Raw genomic sequence first — 25,172 nt, forward strand, 5'->3', positions numbered from 1 at the left:
GGCAGGGTTGCAGGAGTCCTGGTTTCTGGAGAGAAAAATGCAGCCAAGAGGTGCTCCATTGAGCTAGAAAGGTAGCTTCTCTGAGGGTGGGGGCACCTACCACAGCAAGATACTGGCAAGTAAGGGATTGGAAGCACTGATGTTGGGAGGGACCATTTATTCCTTATTTGGTCAGGAACGTAGCAGAAACCGCAGCCGCCAGGGTCCTCGAAGGACAACTAGAAAGGACCCAACTGCAGGTGTGCTTCTCACATCTCACCTCCCTGGTTCTCCTTGCTTTCTCATTCACAGGTTAGTGAGTTCAGCAGTGACACCAGCACCTCCCTTAGCCTGGGAGAAGAGGTGGATGATTCTTTAAGGTAAAGCATTGTGAATTTCCTGTCATCTTTAGTGGCTCAAAGCCAGAAACATGCGGCCCAACCCTATCCCCCCTGCCAGCCCATAGTGCACAGTGCTGCAGACAGAGCACATGTTGCATGCTATGGGGTGTGTGTGTGTGTGCGTGTGTGCGTGTGTGCGTGTGTGCGTGTGTGCGTGTGTGCGTGTGTGTACCAGACAGCCCAGGAGATAAGTAAAATGTTTTCCTACTTACTTCCCCATAAGCCACCTGACCCCCAATGGGTTTCATCAAACCTATAGTAGCTATTTTGCTTGCATAAGTCCAAGGAGACTAATGGATTGGTTCAGGGCAGGGAAAGGGGATTAGGATTAGGCAGTGAGGTGGTGCACCTGCCCAGCCTCCTGCCCAGCCTACTGCCTGCCCCAAACTGCCCATGATTCTCCCCTGAACTGCCCCTGCCACCAACCTGCCTGTTCCAGCAGGAGATCTGGAAAGCACTGTTGTGTGTACTTGGCCTCTGGCTCTTTGCTTCGGCAGCCCCAAAGCTTGTGAGTCTGATCTTCGCCACCTAAAGAGGTGTTGTAGATCTGAGCAGCCCGGAGCTGCGCTATGCTGCCCAGGAACGGGGTCAGGATCCGGCACAAGTGATGGAACAGCATCCCTCATTTCAGAGCCTTTATACAGGTCCAACAACTCTCACTATCCTGCAGTCCATTTTAGCTTTACCATCTCTGGTGACAAGGAAGGGATCCTGGGGTGCAAATTTTGAGTCTGTGTCACTTGAAGTGCAGACCTGCTGTCAGTCTCAGCTCCTCAACATGCTACACTATTCCTTGAGGCAATCCGTGGAGGTTACGCGGATATTGTTAGCCCACATCAGTTTGTTGTGTGTGTTTTTTCTTCTCCATCTGTCTCCTTCTCCCAGAAACCTGGGATATTCTGATGGGGGTCCCGATTGTGCTGAAGTCCCAGACAAATTTGGGAAACAGAGGCTGACGTGTGATCTGGTCACTATCCTGAATCAAATGATAAGCCCAAACAATCTGATCCGGTCACAGGCTCTGGAAGTGTTCAGATCTGCAGACAAATTTTGCAAATTTTGAGTCTGTGCCACTTGAAGTGCAGACCTGCTGTCAGTCTCAGCTCCTCAACATGCTACACTATTCCTTGAGGGAATCCATGGCGGTTACGTGGATATTGTTAGCCCACATCAGTTTGTTGTGTGTGTTTTTTCTTCTCCATCTGTTTCCATCTCCCAGAAACCTGGAATATTCTGACGAGGGTCCAGACTGTGCTGAAGTCCCAGACAAATTTCAGAAAGAGAGGCTGACGTGTGATCTGGCCACTATCCTCAATCTAATCTAATCTACACTGAGCAGGTTTCCTTGAGGGAATCCATGGAGGTTACGTGGATATTGTTAGCCCACATCTGTTTGTTATTAATTGTGTGTGACTTTTCTTCTCCATCTGTCTCCTTCTCCTAGAAACCTGGGATATTCTGACAGGGAGGAAGTGAGGCTGACGTGAAATCTGGCCACTCTCCTGAATCAGATGATCAGCCCAAACAATCTGATCCGGTCACAGGCTCTGGAAAAGTGTTCAGATCTGCTGACAGAGATCCAGAAATACATGAGTCACTTAGGGCAGTGATGGTGAACCTTTTAGAGACCGAGTGCCCAAACTGCAACCCAAAACCCACTTATTTTTCCCAAAGTGCCAACACAGCAATTTAACCTGAATACTGAGGTTTTAGTTTAGAAAAAACAACTCATACATGTCTTGTCACAGCTCCTCCCCACTGGGCCTTGTGCCCGCTTAAGGCTGATTAGTTTTCCTTGGTTGACTCACCAGTACAGCACGCAAAAGTCAGAGTCCAAAGTCAGTAAGCTAAGTCACAGTCTAAGGTCAGTTTGTCAGTCAGTCAGTCCAATCAGTCAAAGGTGCCAAGTCAGAGTCCAAAGTCAGTAAGCCAAGTCAGTCAGTCCAAGGTCAGTTTGTCAGTCAGTCAGTCAAAGGTGCCAAGTCAGTCAGTCCAAGGTCAGTTTGTCAGTCAATCCAATCAGTCAAAGGTGCCAAGTCAGAATCCAAAGTCAGTAAGCCAAGTCAGTCAGTCCAATCAGTCAAAGGTGCCAAGTCAGAATCCAAAGTCAGTAAGCCAAGTCAGTCCAAGGTCGGTTTGTCAGTCAGTTAGTCTCTCCTCTCCACATTCACTCCTCCTAGAACCCACAATCCTTTCTATCTCAGGTGCTCCTTATATCCTGAGGGATCTCCTTTAGCCTCTAGTGGCTGCAGCTGTGCAGCACACCTCCAGCTACCACCTGGGCCTTAATCCTGCATTCACTTAGAGCAAGGGGCACTGTGGACACCACACCCTATCTCCTCGGTAATATCTTCCACAATGTCACTACAATACATTAACATCTTTTACCTACTATTACTTGTAACCCATAATGAACTTTTCCTCTAGAAATTTGTCCAATCCCTTCTTAAAAGCATCTAGGCAAGTTGCCATCACTGCTTCCTGTGGCAAAGAGTTCCACAGACTAATTACATGCTGGGTAAGGAAATATTGGCAGGGAAGGGGTGGCTGCAAGACCTTTTCTCAAACAAGAAAAAAAAAAATTTAAGCCCCACCCACAGAAGTGGGCTCTAAGGCTGCAATCCCAGCCACTCTTTCCTAGGAGTAAGCCTCATTGACTCTAATGAGGCTTACATCTGAGTAGGCATGCACAGGAGCAGGCTCCAAGGCTGCAATCCCAGCCACTCTTTCCTGAGAGTAAGTCTCATCAACTCTAATGGGGCTGGTTGGATGGCTGCATCATGCTGTATTTCATGCTCACAGCTATGTGAAATTGTGCATGCACTTCTTTTCCAATAGGTTTGGAGAAGCAATTCTGTGGTTTACCTTTAAGATCATATGAAAATTAGTTTTGTGTGACATTCTTACAGATAAGCCTCCAGCATGTGCCATAAGGCGATAAGGCAGGGCCAGCAGCAGGTGCAGGGCTGGCGCCACAAAGCCCAAGCGCTCTGCTCCCCTCCAGCGACGCCAGGCTGTGAGCTCTGCTCCCCTCCAGCCCAGCTCCTCTCCAAGCCCACCACGGGAATGTCCGCGCTGCACCCTCAGGCTGCAATCCTTCCCTCACATTCTTGGGAGTAGCCCCACTGACTGCAATGGACTTCCTTCTGAGTAGACCTGCAGAGGAGTGGGCTCTCAGGCTGCAGTCCCAGCCACGCTTTCCTGGGAGCAAGCCCCACTGACTCTAATGGGACTTCCTTCTGAGTAGACAGGCAGGATTTGTCTCTGGCTGCGCTGCTCCCCCCCAGCTGCGCCTGTGCTGCGGAGGAAAAGCCTCTCCTGGCGCTGAGTGGGCAGTTGGAAAGGCGGGCTGCAAAGGCTCAAATGGCTGAGGAGGAGAGCAGCTCCGGATTGGCTGGTCTGCAGCCAGTGAAGGGCCCTGAGCCATTCTAACCGAAAAAGCCAGGAGTCTGCTGGATGCTGATTGGCTGAGCCTGCTGGAGAGTTGGGGAAGGGAAGGGAAAGACAGGGAGGGAAGCAAACTCGGGGCAAAGGAGTGAAGGGAGAGGAGGCAGCGGCTTCAGCGCCCCCTCTAGGCTGCCTGGCTCAGTGCAAGCACGTGCCCACAGAAAAGGCTTGGAGTGCCCTCTCTGGCACGCGTGCCATGAGTTCGCCAACACTGACTTAGGGGTATAGTTGGGACAAACAAACAAATTATTTATCAGTTAGACCAGATCAAATGTCAGTGTCCAGTTCATGCAGCCATTCAAAGACAGAGTGACCTTCAAAGGAAAAGTCAGACCATGGGCCATTATACACCCTCAGTTTGCAGCCAGACACAATGTGGTACATGGTTTGGTGGGAGAACCCACAATCACACTGAGGGGTAGAGACTAGCCCCCATTTAAACACCTGACAAACACCATGTAGGGTACGGATCACCTGATGCTTTAACCACACACAGTGTTCTTTGTTTTTATATTATTACTATTATTGTATTTATTACAGTATTTATATACAAGCATGCCCCTGTATCTGCAGGGGTTCCATTCCAGAACCTCCTACAGTTACCTGAAACTGTGGATGCTGGCAAACAGCTGCCCCCCAGCCTCTGGAGGTGAGGGAAGCAGACCTCCCCGTCCGTGGCCTCTGCCGGGCTCAGGCTGAGCTTGGCAGCTCAAATAACATAACTTCCGGTTTCACGGAGAAACCAGAAGTGGCTTTTTAAAGCCTTATAAGGCATGAGGAGGTTTGGGGAAGCCCTCTGGGCGAAGTGGAGCTTCCCTCGCCTCCGGAGGGGGCAAGCGCCCAGGGGGTCCTGCGGACTCAATCCACGGATAACTGAATCTGTGGATATGGGATCCGTGCATACCACGTTCCCCGGGTTCCTATGCCTTTCTCATAGACTCCTGTTGTTCTCATGATGTATTTTTGTCATTTGCCGCTTGTAATATTGCACTGTTCTGATTGTTTTGTTGAATCTTTGGGAATTTCAGCCAGAAGCCATCATAGTTGTTTGATAAATAGTCAGTGTGCCTGGGTTGTGAGATGTAAAGATGCACAATATCCCTGCAATAGGACGTCTCCTTCCTGCCATCAGGGTGAGCTGCTTATCCCAGCATTGGCTAATCCTCATTTCTCTCTAGCCTTCCGTAGAGTTGCCTTTGCTTCCCCGCCTGGTCACGATCCTCTGTCTCTGCTCGTTGGATACAGATGCCAAGTGCGATGAGAATGCGATAGAGGTTCTCTGGGAGCTGCTGCCCATCCTGCGCCATCGGGCGGGTAAGTCTGGAAGGAGCTTGAGCTGTTGCCTGCAAAGGTCGCTGAACCTTTTGCCAAGTCGAACAGAATACATCCAGGGACAGACAGAGTGTTTGTGTTTGTTGGGCTGGTCATAAGCACCACCTTAACTCCAGAGCCCAGGCCAGCCAGGGGGATAGACTTGGGTTGCTGTTGTGCTTTGGCCTCTGTGGCTGAGGTTTGCTGAGTAGGTAGACCTGGGCTTCCCACCCAGACTTGGAGCCCAGGACTACTGGCCTCTCAGGATGAGGTTTGCTGAGTGGATAGACCTGAGCTTCTGCCTGGACTTGGAACCCAAATCTACTGGCCTACAGAGATGAAGTTTGCTGAGCAGGTAGACCTGGGCTCCCACCCAGACTTGGAGCCCAGATCTACCTGCTGGGTAGACCTGTTTTCTTGGCTGTGCTTGGGCTGCTTCCCGTGGACAATTAGGGGCGGGCCATGGATCAATGGTCCCCCCTTGAATTTGCCCCGGAATGCATCACATTTGAAGACTGCCAGTTGAAAGCCTTTTCGTTGTCTGGCCCCTTGGCAAGGCTAATGAAGGCTGACAGCTTTCTTTTTCAGGCAGCATCTCTCTCTCTTTTCTAGGTGTAGAATCAGTTGCAAGGGGAGCTGGAAGAAACCCAGGGGCCTCCCTCTTGCCCTCCATGCAGTAGCCCTTGCTGCAGCGTTGGAGCATCCAGTGCTCAGTGTGGGTTGCTCCTACTCTGTTGGCTGCCTTGAGCTGAGGGCACTTGGAGTCTAGACAGCATGAGGGTGTTCAAATGGCGCATGGAGGAATTTTCCCAGGGATGACTAAGTTTCTTTTGGGCCCCTTCCCAAAGAGGATGGGGCGAAACAGAGTGAGGGGAGGGTGGCGACGGGAGCAGGCAGAATGGGGGCAGGGAGGGGGTGAAACAGGGTGGGAGGAGAGTGGTAGCAGCCAGAATAGTCTTTGGAGCCTGGGTCTACCTGGCTTCCCCATGTGGAGAAAATGTAGAAAATCATTGCAGAAAGTTAGCAACATTGTCTTTAGGCTCCCAGAAGCATGGGAAATGTCCTGCCTGCAGAAAATGTACTTCTGCAGTAGCTGTAATCCCACCGCTATGTCCCTGAGCTCTTATACACTCCTTCCTGGAAAGTGGATCCACAAAGTAAAGAGCTACTGCAGCAGGCCGGTTGCCTCCTGGATTTGACACCAGGAGTGTTAAGGAGTGTCATGTATGCATTCCCTGGCCCGGTGCATATGGCTTGCAGCAGCCAATGCCGCAGCAACCCCAGCATCCCAAGTCCAGGTGAGAAATTTCTGCGGCCCCTCCTTTGGCTGCTGGGCCCCCTTTTTCACTCTGTGCCTGGGTACAAATTACCCCCTCTCATGGGCACTGTTGCCTTGATAGGCACCCGCTAGTCATCACCACGGGACTGCCTCCTCCTCCCTGCCACCCTCTTGCAGTGGCTGCAGTGGCTGTCCTAACTCTGTCGCTGTTTCACCATGTTCCTCCGAGCTTCACCAAGATCTTTCCAGACTAGAGGACCACATATTTTGGCAGTCAATAGCAAGCAACCTTAAGCTGATCTAATGGAGGGTCAAGCAACTGTTCAATACGGGATTATCTGATCTCATTCCGATGGAGGCCAGGGAGGAGTTGCAATGAAGGGGCATCCGTCGTATGGTGGGATGAGTCGAAGCTGTTTCTTTCCCTTGCAGGCATGCTGATAAATTCCTCCTTGAACCAAGACTCTATCAAGAATGCACTCTGCATCCTGAATGCAGCTGATGTAGCACTACCAACCATCTTCAGGAACAACAGCTGCATCCTGGTCAGAGTAAGTTGGCATCACAAGGGACAGAGTACTCCTGACCCCATATGAGAGTGAGTGACAGCAGAATCCTATCCTTGGGCTGCTCTGCTGGAACTTGTGTTCCAGCAGCACAACCTGACGTATCACATTGCGAAATATAACACTTGAGCACACTGCTGGGTGGCTGCCAGAAACAGTTAGTGGTGCTGACCAGGCAGCAGTGGGTTTCCTATATCCCCCAACAACAGGTCAGCGGGGAGGGCAGGTGTGTGCACGGAAGGGGAGGACTGGGGCATTCCGTGGGAGGGACAGAGGCAGGAGGGGGTGGATCCAGCAGCAATGGTGCATGCTGAATCTAATCCCCCCTTTCAGAAACCTCCCTGCCCCTTTTCCCACCTTGGACATACACCACCAACACAGGTGGTGTATGTCCAAAGAGACCCATCGCTAGCCCCAGGGCTTATGTGGGGTTAGTTAAAAAAATAAGTAACTGCTTTTTACTTGCCTCCCATAAGAAGATAAGAACAGCCCCACTGAATCAGGCCATAGGCCCATCTAGCGCAGCTTCCTGCAGTGGCGTAGCTAATGAATGTGTAGCCCAGTGTGGAGCTCAAAATGATGCCCTGGAAGTGATTTCACAGCAGGAAGTGATATCAAGCCCAGGCTTTTTTAAAAGTGCAAATTGGGGGGAAACTTGCCTCCTCCCCCAAGGAGCTCATCACCCACTTGATCTGCCATCTCCCCCCAGCCAGTGGCATAGCTAAGGCATCTATCTGCTACCTGGAATCAAAGATTTTGTGGCCACCCCCATGACAAAATCAAACTTTATTAAGTAAATACATAAAAAGTTTGCCCCTTATTTGTTTGAGACACTGTGCTGGGGTGATGAGGGACTCCCCCTGGTAAATAGAAGAGGAGCACCACGTGAAAAAGTGCCTCTTTGCCAGTTAGCAGGAGTAGCTGTATTATGATACATGGAAATGAGAGCTGACTCATATTCACATCTTACTGGTTCTCTGCTGCATCATAAGAACATCTCTTTGGCTCTCAGAAAAATCAGTCTCATAAGTCAGCTTTGAGTTAAAGTCGGTTTTTGTTCTTTAAGGCAGTTGTATTTTCGTTTTCTGGTTAATTGGCCATAACTTTTGATAAAATACAGTTATTCTAATGTGGTTTGTTTCATTGAATTCTGCATTAAATAACCTTTCTAATGATATATAACGTGATGGTATTATTTGTATATACCAAGATTTGCTCAATTTTGGCCACTAGTGTCAAGCTCAGCTTGTTGCCCCCCTAAAGCTTGTTGCCCGGTGTGACTGCTACCCCCTGCACTGCTACCCCACTGGCTTCCTGTATGTCACAGTGGCCCACCAAATGTCTCAGGGAGTACACAAGACAACAAGAGACCTGCATCCCGGTGCCATCCCTTGCATATGGTGTTCTAAGGTAACCCACTTCTAAAATCAGGAGGTTGCACATACACTTCATGGCTTGTAACCCGTGATGGACTTTTCCTCCAGAAATTTGTCCAATCTCCTTTTAAAGGCACCTAGGCCAGATGCCATCACCACATCCCATTTGTCTTCAGGTAGTTCCCACCTACCATAGGATGCAGTGTGCTCCTTTGAGGTTGACCTGCATTGCTGCTGCTGGTGGGTGAAAGGATTGGGGCCTGAGTGTGTGTGTATATGGGGGACATCTAATTCATTCCTAATTCATTCCTCCCTTTGACTCACCATTCATTTTTTTGGCTTTCTGCCCCTTTGTTTCTTGTGTCTGGCTCTTTCCACCCCTCCCTGGCTATGCAACATTTTACTAGTAATAATTTAGACCCGTCTCTTGGTCCAAAGGAAAACATATGAGAAAAGCAAGGAGGAAAGGGTGTGAAGCCTTCCATGGTCTGAGGCCTCACTGCATCCTAAACTTCAGGGTTCTTGCAACCTGGAAAGGAAGAGGAATGGGGCTGAAAAACTGGGGGAAAATGTAGGTGCTTGGAGGTTAAGCCAGTAGTTCTCAACCATTTTAGCCCCATGACCCACTTTCAGCATGGAGCTCAGCAACCCAGATGTTATTGGCGGTGGCGTAATGATGCCATCACATCGCTGCCCAAACATCTGGATTGCTGAGATTTTGCATTTTTTTAAACACAAAAAAGCCCACATGAGGTACATGTTTTTGTCAGCAAGAACACAATGCATCTCAGCCCAGAGGGGGCCAAGCATTCTGCTTTCTGGTCTACAGCCCACTCTGGTCCTTGTCGCGTTGTGTTCTTGCTCATGAAAACATGCTCAATGAGAAAAACACACTCCAGAAGGTGTGCTTTACAAGTAATAAAAAAAAAAACCCACAACAGCTCAGCAAGCTCAGGCCATGTTATGCAACCTGCCAAAAATCAGTTTGTGACCCACTTGTAGTTGTGACCCACAGTTTGAGAGCCACTGGTTAAGCCATGCAGAAACACAAGATGTTCAATTGTAGAATGTGTATTATTGCTAACATGGCATGGTAGTGAAGGCAAGTAACCTTAACTAACCATTTCCATGCTTTTCTTGGTGCACATAAGCACCTTCATTGTTGGTTTAAACCAGTAGTGTGCAATCTTTAGGAGCCTGCAGACCACTGAGGCAAAAATTAGAATTGTCGTGGACAATGTGCAAATCCCCCCCCCCCGTTCTCACCTCACCCCCTACACACAAAAAATGCACAGACTATCGGAGAGAATGGACTACCCACAACCACAGCCAACACTTCAGTGCTGGCTGTGGAAGGTCTGATCTCCACCCTCTATGATGGTCCATGTGGAAATGCTCACTTGGCAACATGGAAGTGATTAAAGGCGTGTTGTTGTTTTTTTGAGACCATGTTCACCACTTCTCAGGGTCTCACAGACCACCTGTGGACCACAAGTTGGGAACCAGAGGTTTAAACCAAAGGTGGTGGTGTTTTTTTTTTATCTTAATCAGTGTTAAATATTTACAGTCACATGAAAGCGTTTGGAAGAGAATATTTGGGGTAAGTTCATTTCAACTCTGCTTTGCATCATATGGAATCTGAAGTCTAGACAGTGTCTGGTGAGTCGTTCTAAGCAGAAATTGAGGCCCAAAGAAATGCAGGCACCTAAGGGCATTGGTCTGTTGCTTAAAAAAGAGTTACCTGTACGGCATAACAAATTGCTTTGGAAACGAGAAGACTTTTGAAAGTTTTCCAAACCATCTCTCGACTCCCAGACCTGTCACAAACAGCATTTGAAAGTCATCTCAGTTTCCCAGTAGTTGAGAGACAGGTTGAAAATAAGAATAAGGGCCCAATCCTCTCCAACTTTCCAGTGCCGATGGAGGCACAATGCAGCCCTGAGGTATGGGAACAAATGTTCCCTTACCTTGAGGTGGCTTCCTTGACTGCTTCCCCACTGCAGGATGCGGCACACACCCGTTTGGTATGCTGCATCAGCACTGGAAAGTTGGATAGGATTGGGCCCTAAGGCAAATTCATGGCTCCTGACAAATGTGACTCAAATGGAACCTTCTCAGATGATGAAAAGGCTTTCGAACTGATTAACACAGTGGTCCCCAAAATGTGGTTTGGGACCCACTGGTGGGTCACGCCCTAATTTTTGGTGGGTAGCATAAGGATGATGGAAAGATCAGATAACTAATTGCCTCAAGCCCTGAAGCTATTCAAAAATCAAATAGCTGCTAATTGACCTTCAAACAGCTCAGCTTCTGCAGTTTGCAAGGTAGCTGCTAACTCTTTTTTTCTGGGCATTATTACTTGTAAATAAATAAATATTTTTTTCTAGGTCGCCTTTCATTTAAAGTCTGTTAAAGCTAGGTGGGTCCCAAGCAGTTTGGCAGCAAGGTAGTGAAGGTAAGGAACTGCAAAGATATTATTATTATAGAAATTTATACCCCACCTTTCCCATGCTGAAGTAAATACCCAAGAGGACTTACAAAGCTCCATAATAAAATACAAAGTATCATAACAGGTCAGAAGGAAAAACAGCTTGTACTGCCTTGGATGGCCCATTGGGGATCTATGGGGCTTACAGTAGTGCCTAAGGGCCCAATCCTATCCAACTTTCCAGCACTGCTGTAGCCACAATGCAGCCCCAAGGTAAGGGAACAAATGTTCCCATACCTTGAGGAGGCCTTTGTGACTGCCTCCCCACCACAGATTGCAGCGCATGCCCTGGAATGGAACCCACACGAATAATGTGGCTCAACCTGTAGATCTAGCACATGTTTTCCAGCTCAAAGACCTCAAAGGAGGCCTTTGTGACTGCCTCCCCACCACAGCCTTGTTTGCACAGCTGCACCAGTACTGGAAAGTTGGATACGATTGGGCCCTAAGTATCATGTCTCTGCACCCAGGACAAACTTAAAGCAGGGTTCCCCACCACCCTCTCTGCCTGCCTACCAGAATGAAGAATACTCTCTGTTCTGGAGCATCTCTACGGGTGTCCGGTCACATCTAGTTCATGGTTTAGCTTCCTAATATTTCAAACTTGATTTGTATTAGGAGCCAGAAATTGTAGCCTTGTATGCACATAGACCAGCGTTCCTCAATGTTCATCCCACACTGTACCACTTTGCATGATCCACCTATTGGAAGTACCAGCAGAAGTGATTGCAAGTTACTTCTGGGTTGAGAGGCCAGATGCCACATGACAAACACCAATCAGGAAGAGGCTCAGGGTGCTTTTTAGAGTAGGTGAAAAGCCTGCTGCTCACTGAGCCAAGCCTCCTACTGAAGTTGGTTACATCAGTTCATTTGTCTTGCTGCCAGAAGCAGATGCCTGGGGGTCCCACAAGTACCATCAGACACAACCTCAAGTATCGCTGGTGGTACACATACCATTGGTAAAGAAACACGGACATAGGGCGCAATCCTCACCTCTTATGTCAGTACTTTCCAGCACTGGCATAGCGGTGCCAATGGAACATGTGCTGCAACCTGCAGTTGGGTGTCACTCATGGAGGCCTCCTCAAAGTAAGAGAATGTTTGTTCCCTTACCTCGGAGCTGCATGGCCCTTAGTGCTGGAAAGCACTGACATAAGGGGTTAGGATTGCACCCATAGGCTCATTGTGTATGTGCATGCTTCTGTGCCTGGCGGTGATTTAGTGGCAGTTCTGTGGGCACTGGAGACCTGTACAGGCATTTTATTTTATTTTTATTGCTTAAACAGAACCCCAAAAAATAGCATTACATGGATACATGCTTATGAGTTACATACTTAAAAAAAGGGGGGGAAATGTATATTTATACGCACACACACATATACAAAATATCTGCATATCAACACTTCATGCAGCTTATGTTATTATAGCAAGTAATGGCCTCCAGATATCCTCAAATATATACAGTGGCGTAGCTAGGTCACTTGACACCTGGGGCCCATAAATTTTTGTCTCCTCATGCAACATAATTATTTAATTATTAATTAATTATATTAATTCATTCACATTTTTATACCACCCTTCCTCTAAGCAGCTCAGGATGGTGTGTGTGGTTCCTCCCTTTATTTTGTCCTCACAACAACCCTTTGAGGTAGGTGAAACTGAAAGATAGTAGTAGTCATGACATGAAGTGAGTAATAATAATGGCCAGAAAATAAATGCAGTGAATATTTCCCCACAAGCAATGGATGAAATTCTGCATCAAATGGTCTCATGATGGTATATGGTATTATTTCTAACGTGATGGCATTATTCCTAAAAGCCACGATTTCCATAATTTTGGTCACTAGTGTGTCAACCCCCCCCCCCCCCGATATCTCATTGGCCTGTTTTGAATTAAGGCAGTGGTTCTCTCATGTTTAACACTGGGACCCACTTTTTAGAATGACAATGTCCGGGACCCACCGGATGTGCTGTCAGGAAAAATTCCTTTTCTTGATCCGTAAGTTGATGTAAAAATTGTTCTATCAGTCCAGCTACTCCATAAAAAAAGGTTCCCTATTGTCCCCAGCTCAGCTCACAATATTGAAATACCCACAAGGCCCAAATGCTCTGACTAAAAGCCCCTCTCCGACCCTTGTCCAAGAATGATACCAGCCAGCATCTAATATCCCTCTCAGAAAACAAGCTGGCTGCAGTATGGGCCCCAAGGATGAACAGAAAGCCATAAACAATGGCAAGAAACAAATCAGGATGAAAGGGTTAGGGTAAAAGGGATGTTGATAGAGCACCAGATCCTCTGCAATGGATAGGTCTGTAAACAAAGTGTCGATAACAAATGCCAAATGTTGTTCTTTTCCTGTTGCTCTGTTAATTTTCCGCAGGAAGTACTTCCGCGGGAAGTACAGTGCGCTTAGGTGAGAATTCTCTGTGGGAACCTAGTGTGGGAACCTTGGATTGAAGGGAGGTCCTAGTGTGGGGCCCCAGTGGGGAGGGTTATTGTGTTTATATTACTGCACATATTGCTGATTGTGTTTAGATTACTGTACATATTGCTGATTGTGTTCATATCATTGTACATCTTGCTGTGTTGCGTGTGAGTGTGCCCATCTCTGTGGTTTCAGAGTAAGGCCAAGTGGGTCTCTGCCTGACTGAGTGTTGTGTGACTGAGACAGGAATGAGAACGTGTGTGTGTGTGTGTGTGTGTGTGTGTGTGTGTGTGTGTGTGTGTGTGTTTGTGTGTGTGTCAAGGCAGCAAACTCAGAGGTTTTGAAGGACTGGCCATGAGTGAGTCACTGTTTTGGGCAGCCAATCCTGCTGAGACCAGACTCCCAGGCAGGAGGCCAGCTTGTGTGACCATTAAGATGGGGCAATCAGAGGCTGAGCCTGATGAAAGAAACCCTTTGAAATGTATTTTGGATAACTTTGAGTCCCTGGGAAGGGGAAACCCCACCATTCTGAATGGGTGAATTACCAGCCAGCTCAGAATTTCAATGGTACTCTTAATTTCCATATGTTGTTAACCCTGTCTCAGTCCTTTCAGGAAGTGGGGAAGGCATTGGACATTGAATCTTTGCAATTGTTTATTCCCCCAAGAAATAGACCTGAGCTCTTAAAAAACAATGTAGGATTGAATGTTTAAGATGTAGAACCTGTAAGCCCTGTGCACACTTTAGTGGCTGAGGCTCCAACCACACCGCCTCCTACCGATCCTGCACCCCCTTCCTTTCAACGAGGCACCCTCCCTTCCCTCCTCCAATGTACTCAGTGTTCTGCTTGCCCACCCCTTCCCCTCAGTGTTCCTGCCATCCTTCCCTTCTATTTGCTTGGCAATTTTATATGATGTGTTCTGCCTTCCCTTGTCTGGGAGACAAGATACAATTTGCTGTCTTGTTCCTGGGTGCTCAGGATCAGGCTCATTTGAACTTTGTTTTTTTAATGCACTTACTTAAGAGCAAACTACACTGCCTGTTTGCTTAGAAACACAGCCTGCAAGACAATATATGTGCCCATTACCTAGATCAGCAAAACTGAGTCAATGAGACCCTAGGGGCCAGAATACAAGCTAAAAATGCTTAGGGTGATTTAGGGAGACCCTAAAGTATAGAGTCTCCAGCTACAATAATAACCATGATTTGCCTCCTACCTATTTAGGTAACTAAAAAAGACTAATTGCAGCTGCAACCAACCTAGACAGTTGTCAAAAGTGTGTTTCTCTTTAAATACAACCTTTAATCGTTCTTAATAACTTTTGGATTTCACAGGTATGCAATGCAGGAAGTCTGTGTGTTCCCCCCCCCCCAAGAGACAGGAAAGCCAGAGAAACCCTCCTAACCTTTGTGCCTCAAGGCATGCACAGAGTGCAGAACAGTCTCCACAAACAGTACCCTTCTGAGTAGACGTGGAAACCCTGAGCCTTCAGTTTTTATTTTAGCAGATTTGTTTAGGAGGTTAGGATTCCCTTTTCCTTCAACTCCAAATCCGGAAAATTGCCCTAGGGTGTTTCATGCCTCCCACATGGCCTTGTGCACACTGAAAAGTTTTTGTGTAGGTGGGGAAGTTACCATTTGAGAAAAGCCATAACTGTTGGAAGTGAAATATCAAGGATCACACCTGTTCCCCCTTCTCTCTGCTCATCATGAAAGGTGCGGTGACCCCAGTCAAAGATCAGGCTGTGTGTGGTTCCTGCTGGAGCTTTGCTACGACAGGCACACTGGAGGGTGCTCTGTTCCTCAAGGTGAGAGCTCAGTGACCTGTCAGTTCCTTACCAGTGGCGTAACTAGGGCTTGTGTCACCCAGTGTGGGCCTGCTCCTGTGCTGTGGGCGGGGCAATGTCCCAGGCAGCGGGTGTGATAATGCACTATCACTCAGCCCAAACTAGTTTTTTTGGCTATAACTTTTGTTAGAATATAACATGTACTCAAAAATACCAAGATTTTAAAAATTTTGACCAGTAGTGGTGTCACCCCCGTGTGGGTGTCACCTGGTGCAGCCCACATCTCCCACACCCCCTAACAATACTGGTGTTCCTTACAGCTGGCTTGTTACCTTAGAGCCCTGGGAGAAGAACTTTGCTGCTAGCAGAACTATGGATCCAGGAAAGGTTGTTTAATCAAACAAGTCATAGATTATTGTAGGGGGAAAGTGTGAGGTTAAGAGATGAAGGCAGATTTTATAGGCACACAAACATTGTCAAGCCTTCCACAGCCAGCAGATGAGGGAGTAAATCTGCAACTGGATTGTACCAATTAGGCTGTGAAGAGAGGGGGAGGGGGATTACACAGCTGGTACCAGGGTCTCTGCATCCTGGACAATTGTGTCTTGGTCTACTGAGTCCTGGATACTGGTGTCCCTGGACATTCAAGCCTATTCTTGTTTTGATTTTTTTTCTTTGGTGTCCCAGTTATTAGCGCCCCACTATAACTGGGCAACAAACCCCACATTATATATTGGGGTGGCCAAACTTGCTTAATGTAAGAGCCACAGATAAGAAACTTCAGTTGTTTGAAAGCCTCAAGAGAGATGTTTGAGAGCCACAATATTTAGGAAGCACTCAGGTTCTTCAATATACTTATTCACCATGAACATTAAACTTACGTGTTAATCCAGTGAACTCTCAGTTTATACCCAGTAAATAAGCATAAAACTTCAACATTTATTTACCTTTTATATTGTGATGCAAATTAAGAACCACACATATGTCAAAGAACTGCATGTGAATGTCCGTGGAGGTCTGGGAATGGGTATGCTACCAACCTGTATATGCTAAGACTCTTAACCCAGCCCTAACCCTACCTTCGCATTTTAAAAATAAAAAAGTACATATAATTTAAATATACACCTATTGGGACACAAATATCTAGGACACAAAAAGAACGTGGAGACGAATGTCCAATATCAGAATGCGTTTGACTGGGACACAGTTGTCCAGGATGCAAAGGTCCTGTCACTTGTACAGCTGAATGGTTGCCCATAGTCAAGAAATAGAGCTGTTTACTGCTACCTCCACTGACCTTCCTCTTTTGTCTCCCATATGGCAGTAATTAAATTGTAAGTTCCTTGGGGCAGGGACCTGCTGCCTCGTGTTCCCAGGTGGGTGCTCTCCCCCCCTCTTTCTTCTTACATACACAGAGAGAGGGAGAAAGAGAGGGAGAGATGATGTATGGCATGCTAAATCTAAACATCCTTTCTTGAGCAGGAAAAGGACATTTGAGGAGGGGAAGCTGTTAGAAGAGCTGGTGTCAGTGCCTTGATGTAGAGACCAATGAGTCACCATATTTACCCCTTTCCCTGCAGACTGGAGTCCTAACTCCACTATCTCAGCAGATCTTGATTGATTGCTCTTGGGGCTTTGGAAACCATGCTTGCGATGGAAAGGTGCCTTCGATTCTGTGGATAGGGAGCTTCTTTGGTCAAAGTTGGAAAACATGGGGATTGATAAAAGATTGTTGCTGCTGATTAGGTCCCTCCATCTAAATACTTCATGCAGGGTTAGACGCTCCTGGAGTGGGAATCTAACTCATTCCATCGCTACCAACAAAGGGGTCAAACAGGGCTGTGTCTTGGCCCCCATGCTTTTCAATCCGTTTCTAAACGACCTGGCCCATCCCTGAAGGAAGTAGATAGCCATTGCCCGAAGCTTGGCGCAAGTCAAGTGCCACTACTTCTGTATGCGGATGATGCAGTACTGATATCCTGTACTAGGATTGGCCTAAAATGTCTGCTGAATCGCACTGAAGAGTATCTTCTGTCCAACAAACTGCAAATCAATTATGCTAAATCTAAGATAATGATATTTGCCAATAGATGGAAGGCTTTTAAGTGGTCTTGTAATGGCAATTAAATGGAGCAGGTTAAGCATTTCAAGTACCTGGGAATCAACTTCCATTACAGGCTCACTTGGGCTTTTCATCGTAAGGCAGTGCAGAACGCATCCAAACTGGCGTCCTCAGCTATTTCCCGTTTCTTTTTTACCTGCGGCAATGGTTATGTTCCAGCCGCTCTGGAGGCGTTTAAGGGAAAGATTCTTTCCCTGGTCCTTTATGGCTCTCCTGTCTGGTATAAGGCTACTAGCCAACCATTAGAACGCATTCAAGCCTCCTTTCTGCGGAAGATTTTGGGTTTACCCAGGTGCGTTCCCTACTCGGTTCTGTGTCTCGAGGTGGGGTTAATTCGGCTAAAGACGACTGCTTGGCTAAGATTACTGACATTTTGGTTTAGGATTTTATTTAACCCTACCTCCTCTGGTCTAATGCTCCAATTATTGTCGGATTCAGTCCTGCCATTAGAGATCACTGATCTTCTAACCAAGCTCAGGTCAATAGGGCTGGACACTGCAGAGCTAGGCACGATTGGTTGTGATGCTGCTTACAGAATCGTCAAAGAAAGAATTCTTGACATTGAACAACAAGAGCTGTTTAGTGCCACCAGAACCACATGCTCTCCACTCTATCTCCATGTTCCAATCAGTTTCGGGAAACCAGCCTCCTTCTTTTATCACCTGGAGTGCCCACAGGCTCGGAGAGCATTCACACTTGCAAGATGTAATGCTCTTCCATCAGCCGTGTTATCGGGTAGGTTCAGTGGTATTCCCTACTCGGAGAGGAAATGCAAGTGTGGTAGGGATTGTATTGAGACCATAACACATACCCTTTTCTACTGCCCACTTCATGACATCTCACGCAAGAAATATCTAGGCCCTTTGCTAACTAGGATGCAGGGCTGGGAGGACTCAATCATGCTTCAGTCTCTCCTTTGCACACCTGACTCTGAGACCCTTGATAGGGTCGCTGCCTTTTTATCTGGGGTAATTGCCAGGTAGAGCTCTGGAACTCTGGGCAGTATGTGAGGAAAAGACTGATGTCTATGTTGTGTTGTCTTCGTATATTTTTGTTTTGTTTTGTTCTTTCTCTGTATTTTATGCCAATAAAGGTCTTACTGACTGACTGACTGACATGCTTGCGATGGTGGTCAAGAATGGCATGCATACGAGTGGATCATGAAGCATGGTGGAATTGCCAGCACAGAGTCCTATGGGCCTTACATGGGTCAAGTGAGTCCAGATTGTCTGTCTGTGTGGGAAGCAAAACTTATAATAGTCAATAGTAATAGTCATGACATGAAGTGAATAATAATAATGGCGAGAAAATAAATGCAGTGAATATTTCCCCACAAGCAATGGATGCAATTCTGCATCAAATGGTATATAACATGACATAAAGCCATGATTTCCAGGATTTTGGTCACTAGGGTATCTCCCCCCCACCCTGGATGTCTCATTGGCCCGTTTTGAGTTAAGGCAGTGGTTCTCAAACTTTTAACACTGGAACCCACTTTTTAGAATGACAGTCTGTCCGGGACCCGCTGGAACTGATGTCATGGCTGGAAGTGACATCAAGCAAAACAAAATAAATAATTATAAATAATTAAGTTAAAGATAAACAAATAATTAAGGGGAAGCCAGCCCTGTTTCACCAAGTGAATTTTCTCTGTAGCCTGCCTACAATAACACCCTCCACAAAAATATCAGTGAGATTTTCAGCCCTCCCCAGTGCTCAGTTCAGTGTAAATTCTATTTCAAGCATAGCACTATCAGGACCCTCCGGGCTTTACCAGTCTTTAAAAAGTAAAAATGCACCTTACCAGCTGAAGCCTCTGTTTTGATCCTTCTTATTGGGGGGGGGGGGGGGTGCTGACTTCTGGAGCTCCACTTCCATCAGATTGGGACCATGCAGATAGCCTTGTATTCCCCTTTGCCTGACTTGACCAGCAGCCAAGGCATGCCACTCAGGAGTAAACATGACCATGCGGCTTACTTTCACTTTCCATAGGGCTCAATTAATACAGTCAACTGCTTGGAGGGAGGGACTTCCTTCTTGGGTGTTTTTTGGGGGCTGCTTTCATTGGATAGGAACCATTCTGGTGTCATTGTATTTCTCTCAGCCTACCCTTTCCAACAGACTAAGGCAGGCTCTTCTACTCATGAGTAAACACACAATATGGCTGTTTCACTTTCCATAGGGCTCCATGCATTTTTTGGTTTCTGGTTTTTTGGCCATAAGTTTTGATGGAAAGGAGACATTTCACTCTGGTTATTTTCATTACATTCTGCTGGAAATTCCGCATCCAATGGTATATAGCATGATGGGGTTATTCATAACCTCTGCGATGTTAGCAATGTTGGGTCACTTGTGGTATCACCCCCCAAGACTGGTACCTGGGGTGGACCGTTCCCCCCACCCCTCGCTAGCTACGCCACTGGGGTGGAAGGAGATGGAGGCCCTCGCCAATTCTCTGCGCACCCCTTAGTATCAATATATCAGTGGCTACTAAATGTTATCAGTGGCTGTTAGTCATGATGACTATAGGTTCAGGACAGCACGTCTTTGAATACCTGGTCTAGTGATGTCATGGTGAGAATGGGGTGTTGGTTTCACCTCCTGTTATTGAGATCCCAGAGACAGCTGTTGGATCACTGTGAGATGAGACTTTGGCCTGAGCCAGCTGGGAACCCATATGTTCTTATGGTATGCATATCATACCTGGTGCAGGAGCCCAATGTGCCACCCCATCCTCCTCCCAGGGCAGTGCAGCACCCTGGACAGTGGGCATGGTGATGCACCATTGTCCCACCTCCACTGGTTTTTTGCTATAATGGGATATTTCAACACAGCTTGTTTCATTGCATTCTGCATGAAATTACACATTGATTGATACATGATAATGATAATATTATTAACATAGTCACATGATGATATTATTCAAAAATACCTACATTTTACATATTTTGGCCAGGAGGGTGTCACTTCCCCTATGCGCGTCACATGATGCGGCCACACACCCCTAGCGATGTCACGGCTTATAGAAATCTCATCAGCAACTGCTCTTTGAGGTTCAGCAGACATTACTCATGTGCTTCCAGGCGAGGCTTTGCAGCTGTGAGAGCTACAAAACATGCAAGCTGAGAAATTTCGTAAGTGGAATGCTGCAATCAGTAGTGCATTACATGGTTGCTGTATGATCTCACAAAATGGCAGGCCATGCACACAACCTTGCACAAGCCGCAGCCAGAACCCATGAGCTCTAAGACAGAGATGTGTATGTGAAGCAGTAACAGTTTTCTAATCGAGGAGCTGTCTGGTTTCCCTCTTCCAGAATGGCTATTGCCACTACAACAAATCCGAGCTGATGGCCAAGGTCTCTGGCTACGCAACGTGCCCTCTGCAAACGCCACCGCCTTGAAGGCTGCTCTGTTCAAGCATGGCCCTGTGGCAGTGAATGTCGATGCCTCCCACAAGTCCTTTGCCTTTTACGCCAACGGTGTCTACCATGAGCCAAGCTGTGGTGAGTCTGACTGGTGGGGGAGGAGTTTAGATGCCAGGGGCTGGAGCAGTGGCGTTGCTAGGGGGTGCAGGGGTTGCAGGCTGCACCTGGTGACATGCACGGGGGGGGGTGTCACATCACTACTGGCCAAATTTTTTAAAAACTTGGTATTTTCAAATAATACAATCATGTGCAGCAACTGCTACCCTGCATGTTCCCGATCTCGTCTGATCTCGGAAGCTAAGCAGGGACAGGCCTGGTTAGTACTTGGATGGGAGACTGCTTGGGAATACCGGCTGCTGTAGGCTTATACCATAGTCTTTTGAGACTGAATCATATTATGTACCATTTGATGTATACTTTCATGCAGATGCAATGAAACAAACTGCACTGAAATATTTCTATTCTATTAAACGTTATAGCTAAAAAACCAGCAGGTGAGTGGGGCAATGATGCATTGCCACACCCACCACCTGGGGGGCATTGCCATGCCCACTGCATGATTGGTGGTCTATCATGGGGGTAAAGTGCTGGTGATGGAAACTCCAGGTGATGGAAACTCTCGTGACACCACTGGGCTGGAGCCCTCCATGCTCAAAAAAAAATTCTTCACCCATCAAGGGAGAAACCATTTTCAGGCAGGGCTGCACCTCAAGTATTGGTTTCATGTTTCTTCTCAATAAGAGCACTCTTCACCTCCCAGAACATACACGCTCTGAATTCAGAATTGCATTTGGAGCTGGTACGATATTGACTATTCACAGTGCCTCTTGGTAGCGTCTGAGTCATCAGTGCACACACACACTCTCCAGTATGAAGCTGTCCTCTGTTGAGTCAGGCTATTGGTTTAATTACAGAATCCTAGAATGTTAGAGTTGGGAGGAACTTTGGAGGTCATGTAGTCAAACCTCCTTGTCAGTGCAGGCTACAGCATCCTTGACATGTGACTGTCCAGCCTCTGCTTGAAAATCCCCAACAAGGGAGAGTCCACTAGGCAGATGGTTCCAAGGCCAGACAGCACTTACAGTTAAGAAATTCTTCATCATGTCTGGCCCAAGTCTACCTCCCTGTAGTTTTAACCCATTAATTCTAGTCCTGTTTCAGGAGTGACCTAAAGCAAGTCCTGTCCTTTTTCTGTGTGACATTCCTTCAGATACTTGAAGACAGCTATCATATCACCCCTCGTCTTCTCTCCTGCATGCTAAATATACCAAGCTCTTTGAACTATTAGATGGTTTCCAGACCCCTTGCCACCTTAGCTGCTCTCCTCCAAAACCACTCCAGCTTACCAGCGTCCTCCTTATAACGGGGTGCCTGAAATTCTATCTGCGCCATCTTCCGAGTCAGGCCTGGCTACTGCAAAATAGAGTAGAACCATTACTGCTTGTAATCTGGACTCTATGCCTAAAAAAAAAAAAAAAAAAGCAACCTACCATTACGCTTGCTTTATTTGAAGCTGCATCACATTGCTGGCTCTTCTTCAGCATGTGAACCCAAACCTATTGTGCAATCCTGCGACTTATGATATGAAACACAAGATCTGCCATCATGAGACCAGGATAGGATTGGGCTGTCTGTTTCATTACAATTATTAGGAGAACTGATAGTTGACTTGGTTCAGAGCATCTTCTTGTGTTCAGCCTCTTTCTTAATGGCGTTGCTAGGCAGGTGCGAGGGGTGCAGGCCGCACCAGGTGATGCGCCAGGGGGATGCGCCCTGGGGGGTGATGTGCTAAAATTGCACCATTAGCAGCTACCCCATCGTGCCATACACTGTTGGATGTGGAATTGTCAGCGGAATGGAATGCAAGAAACAGAATTGAAATAGCTCCTTTCTTTCAAAAGTTATGGCCATAAAACTGGAAAGAAAAAATGAATGGATCCCTATGGAAAGTGAAAGTGAGCTGTATCACACGTATACTCGTTGGTAGGCATACTTGCTATAGTCCGTTGGAAAGGGCAGGCTAAGAGGAATCCAATGACACCAGAATGGTCCTGATTCAATGAATGCAGCCAAAAAAAAATACCTGAGAAGGAGGTCCCATCCCTCCCAGCTGCGAGTCTCTTGAGCCCAAAATGAAGCCACATGGCTGCGTTTACTCATGAGTAAGTGAACTTGCCTTAGTCCATCAGAAAGGGCAGGCTGAGAGGACTCCAAGGCATCAGAATGGTCCTGATCCAATGAATGCAGCCCCCAAAAACACCCAAGAAGGAGGTCCCTCCCTCCCAGTTGTGAGTCTATTGAGCCCTATGGAATGCAAAGCAGCCTCACGGTTGCGTTTACTCATGAGTAGGCAGACGTGCCTTGGCTGGTGGTCAGGCCAGGCAAAGGGGAATCTGAGGACACCAGGATGGTGCCGATCCGATGGAGCTGGAGTGCAACAAATGCTCCAGAAGGCAGCCTCCCCCCCCCCCACTAAAAAGGACAAAAGAGAGGCTTGAACTGGTAAGGGGAAAGTTTTCTGTTTTCCACTTGCAAAGCCAGGTGGGTCTTTATCTTGGTCTGCTTGAAATAGAAGAACTTTAAACTGGGCACTGGGGAGGGCTGGAAATCTCACTGATTCATTTTTTGGGGGGGCGTGTTATTGCAGGCAGACTATAGAGAAAATTCACTAGCTGGAACAGGACTGGCTCCCCCTTATTTAATTATTTCTTTTATTTTAATTTAATTATTTATAATTATTTATTTTAATCTGCTTGATGATGTTACTTCTGGCCACAACATCGCTTCCAATGGGTCCTGGACAGATTGTCATTCTAAAAAGTGGGTCCCAGTGCTAAAAGTTTGAGAATGCTGCAATAAGGTGTTAGTAAGTTGACAAGGGGGGTGTGTGTGAGAGACTCTACAAGTTTTCAAAATCACTAAAATCAGAGTTTGGAGGAATAACACCATCATGTGAGATATCAATCAATGTGTAATTTCATGCAGAAGGCAATGAAACAAACCACATTGAAATATCTGTGTTCTAACAAAAGGTACAGCCCAAAAAACAGTGGGGCGGGGCAATGGTGCATCACCACGCCCACCACCTGGGGCGTTGCCCCGCCCACTGCATGGGGTGATGCACAGGCCTCCTGCACTGGGTGACGCAAATCCTAATGATGCCACTGAATAGAAATGACCAGTGGAGAAGCACAGTCGATTGACTCTCCCCCTTTTCTTCTTCTTCTAGGAAACAAGACTGCAGAGTTAGACCATGCAGTCCTAGCAGTGGGATATGGGATCCTCCAAGGGGAAAGCTATTGGCTCATCAAGAACTCTTGGTCCACCTATTGGGGCAATGATGGCTACATCCTCATGTCCATGAAAGACAACAACTGTGGCGTGGCAACCGCTGCCACTTCCCCCATCCTGGCCTAATGGTGAAGATGGTCCAGGCTAGTTGACCTTCTGGAGGCCTCTGCCATGTGGCATTTAGAATTGGGTTGACCTGAATGAGGCTGGAATTCAGGACCATCTGCATAGCAATGTCTCATTGCATCTCTGTAGAAGAAATTCCTAAAGCAACAAAACTCATGTCATGCAATGAAAGGACTTCTGTCTTGTTACTGCATTTTTTCAGCTCAGTATCTCTGTTTAACACGGACGCAGACTGCTCTGTCCAGTACCATGCCATGTGGCTGCACTGCGCAAGGACCTGATCCCCTACTTCACTTTCTGCCCAAGAGGTAGGGAAATGTTCCAGACCACATAACATTCACATTTGGGTGACCAGAATAAATTATGTGTGGCAAACAAACATGCCTAGACAGCTCAAGTCATTTAAACTGTTGCAACTTCCTGTGTAAGATGACAGATTTATCCTCCATGTCTATGCCAGTGATTTCTTCACCCTAACAGCACCTTCAGGAAGGTGACCCCATCTAGAGCTTTGCATGTCCTTAAGGTGCTACAAGACTGTTTTTGTTCTAATTCATGCCTGAAATCATCTGTAGCTTGGGACATTTTCAACTACAGCCAAGGGCAGCAGGGATACAGGGAAAGGGGAGAACCACCCCGCAAATGACCAGACCCACCAACTAAAACTTCTCTACACCAGAAATGCTGTTCTTCTGATCCAAGATGCCCCAAAGTGATTGTAAATAGCCTTGGGCATCTTAGGGTGCAATCCTAACCCCTTATGTCAGTACGTTCCAGCACTGGCCTAGCAGTGCCAATGGGACATGTGCTGCATCCTGCAGTTGGGTGTCACTCATGGAGGCCTCAAAGTCAGGAGCTGTTTGTTCCTTTACCTCAGAGCTGCATTGCCCTTAAGTCAGTGCTGGAAAGCACTGGCATAAGGGGTTGGGATTGCGCCCTTAGTTTTTAAGAGGAAAGGCAGGAAATCTTTTAAGTGAAAAACCACACAACATCCAAAGCCAGTAGCACAGAGTTTCAAAACTCTTTATTTGAAGCTCTACAGCAATGAGAACCATCCTGCAGATCATGAGAGCCACATTTTTGAACAGCCACCATCTGTAACAGCCTCCTCTGGAGCCTGGTTAGATTCAATTTCTGGTTTAAAAA

At 47.0% G+C, this 25,172-nt stretch overlaps 2 pseudogenes; both read left to right on the forward strand.

Annotated features, from left to right (window-relative positions):
- Window positions 1–5,005: 5,005 nt before the first annotated feature.
- On the forward strand, window positions 5,006–24,026 carry LOC136635825 (procathepsin L-like; annotated as a pseudogene).
- On the forward strand, window positions 20,856–20,973 carry LOC136635826 (5S ribosomal RNA; annotated as a pseudogene).
- Window positions 24,027–25,172: the final 1,146 nt, after the last annotated feature.

Source organism: Tiliqua scincoides, unplaced genomic scaffold, assembly GCF_035046505.1.
Source record: "Tiliqua scincoides isolate rTilSci1 unplaced genomic scaffold, rTilSci1.hap2 HAP2_SCAFFOLD_103, whole genome shotgun sequence".
Lineage (NCBI taxonomy): Eukaryota > Metazoa > Chordata > Lepidosauria > Squamata > Scincidae > Tiliqua > Tiliqua scincoides.